Source organism: Primulina huaijiensis, unplaced genomic scaffold, assembly GCF_012295235.1.
Source record: "Primulina huaijiensis isolate GDHJ02 unplaced genomic scaffold, ASM1229523v2 scaffold207452, whole genome shotgun sequence".
Classification (NCBI taxonomy): Eukaryota; Viridiplantae; Streptophyta; class Magnoliopsida; order Lamiales; family Gesneriaceae; genus Primulina; species Primulina huaijiensis.
This window is the reverse complement of record NW_027354866.1, coordinates 1-2,882: the sequence shown is the minus strand read 5'-3', so window position 1 is coordinate 2,882 and position 2,882 is coordinate 1. Positions and strand designations below refer to the sequence as shown.

Here is a 2,882-nt window from a genome sequence, read left to right as displayed (position 1 = left end):
AGCCATACATCTGTACAAGAAAATGTCCTTTCAGTGCTTACGGAGGTTATACAATTTTTATTATATCAATGGTCAGCATTACGATTCATATTTATTCGTCTACTATGTGAATGGAGGTCGATCTCCTTGCTCACCTCTGTAAGTGAAACCTTTTCTTCAAAAGTGCGAATTTGTTATGCAATTGAAGTAAAGATATTTTAACTGATGAGTTCGCGTTGCTATCCGCAGAGAACTTGTCTTGCTATTTGTTTCTTATATAAAGGGAGGCTTTAAATCTATTGCTGCAAAGCTGTGGAAAAATGAAGAGAGGAAGAAATTCAAGTGGCCCAAATTTAAGGAGTCTAGTTGCCTTCTTCCCACGGTACAGAACAAGAGAATTGCTACTTCCGAAAGCGCTCGATCTGTCCCAGCATGTGGAATCTCTTAATGCTGATTCACTTGGCTTAGTGTACGAAATGTGGTAGAGGATTAAAAAGAAAGAGCGTGTCAGAAACTTAGCAAAATTTTGGCTTAAATACTTGTCAAACCATCAAATCTTTGAACAATCATTCTGTACTACTACTATTTACCAAAGGGTTGTTATTTCCTTTTAAAAGGTTCATCGATGGTACACCTTATACGAGTCAGAGATCTTTTGACTCAGACAAGAAGGTAAATCGAGAAATGTGCACGAGTAAGCATGAACTCGAGAGAGAGGACATCAAACATCGACTTTAAAAGCATACCCTTACAATATTTAATTGTGGAATATGATCTACACGAAAATCGATCATGCAACGTTGAGAGTATCAACTCACGTCATCTTATACTTTACCAATTCACCTATGTTCCTGGGTGCTACTAAAGGGTTGTTATATATATAACCAAAACTGGTGTTTGGGGCTGTTTATACGTTGTTTCTAGCCGCACTCGTAAGTCGTATCTCCTGTTTAATTTATGTGGATTGGAAGCACCTGTTTTTTATGTTTCGAATACAAGCTTAAATTATATGTTTCGAAACACATAGGAAGTTGGAATTTAGTAAATTTGAGTTATAATGTAAGAACGATAAAATTAACTTTTTATTCCGTCTAAATAACTGGAAATGCTATTTTCTTGAATTCAGTTAACGATACATCAAAGTGATGAAAATCATGACACTCGGGAAATAGCTTTTTTTTTTTGTGACGATGAACATTAGGTCAACCAGATGCACACTAAATCAATCTGAAGTTAATGTAGTGGTTTGCAAATCATGTAAGTCAAGTAAATCGTATTGAATAAACCTTTTAACTCCGCTTTTTTGTTCGATCGTCACAAAAAAAATGACTTTCTTAATCTATAGTATAGATGGGTTAATGTTCATTTATTTTCCGATTGGAAAATGAAGTTGACTCATACTTAACTCATCAATGCCTATAATTAGTACTACTCGCAATTATGTTATCTCTCAGCATTAAATAAATAATAATACTTGCAAACCGCCACACGTCTCTCAAAATCTCGAGTTTAATCTATCGTATTGATATTATTTTATACAAGTAAATGTTTGAATGCCGTGCTCAAGTTTGTATTCTAATTTAATATTAAATCTAATTTTTATCTTGGATTAATATTTCCAATCAAAAATCTTGACGTGTATTCTAGTGAAATGATATTTTGGGTAAAAAAAAATGGTAAGAGACGATTTATTACAAGTATTTCGTGAATTAACACAATGTAGAAAAAGATTAGGGGTTATATAAGGCGATATCACATATTTATATCCGGAAGACGAGTCAACTAAGTTTACACCTTGAATGAAAAATAATATTTTTGGCATAAAAAACTACTTTTTTATGGGTCATGTCAGGTAAGATATCTGTATCACAAAATTGATTCATGAGATCTAATATGAGTTTCGTGGTAGAAAAATATTTTAGGTAAAAATAATATTTCATGCCAATGGAATGATATTATTTAGTAGAATGTATGGATGAGTTTTATCAAAGCGACGATGTTTTTTTCTCGGGATACTAGGTTTTTATTATGTAATCTACTATTTATTTTTTAACAAAAATTTATTATTTATTTTGACAATTGATTTAAAGATTGTGGCATGATATGAACTATACTATGTATAGATAGATATACATGCATTTGATGCAACTAGTTATGATATGAAGCATAATATGTATAGATACATATGCATTTGATTCAACTTGTTCTTTCATATTTTCTTGAGTTATTTTATGTTCTACTGGAGTAATCCTTTCTATATTCCAAAAACATCACGTCATGTGAGTCCATCCATATATTAATCGAAGTCGACATATCGTATTGATGATCCAATAACTAAAATTTCACACTATCATAAAAGAGAAATAATCGAAATGCGAGATAAAAAAAAGCACGGGGTTGGTTGTGGAATTTTTAGGCTTTATAACATAATTGAAGTCTAGAAAAAAACGAAACACTGCCGTCGTGTATTGAAAATGTTGGTTGAATGTGGCTTGATTTGTGAGGTTGTTGTGTTTGATCTGGATTTTGCTGTGCCAATTGAAGGTAGCTGTTATTGCCAGCACTGCGTATATTTTAAGCAACTAGATTTATGTATATGGTTCTTTTATGTTCCAAGTGAACGAATCGGATGTTGGAATTTAAGTAAATTTAAATAAAATATAAAAGTTAAATTTAAGTTTTTTTTTTTTAAAAAAAAAGCTGGTAAAAGATACGAAACTTTGTCTTAAATTTGAGACTTACGTGCAGATGAACTATAAATTGTTACTATTTCAATTTAATTTTTGACACTTAGATAATTAAAAAATAACGAATAGATCGCATCAATCAAATTTTGATGAGTTACAAAAGAGATGAAAAAACAACACAATGAGTTTTTTTTTTTTTTTTTTTTTTTTTTTTTT

At 31.2% G+C, this 2,882-nt stretch overlaps 1 long non-coding RNA gene across 1 annotated transcript; it reads left to right on the top strand.

Moving 5' to 3' along the window:
• On the top strand, nucleotides 1-462 carry LOC140966628 (uncharacterized). The gene is made up of 2 exons (XR_012173410.1): nucleotides 1-138; nucleotides 229-462. It is a non-coding gene; the product is annotated as an uncharacterized lncRNA (long non-coding RNA).
• Nucleotides 463-2,882: the final 2,420 nt, after the last annotated feature.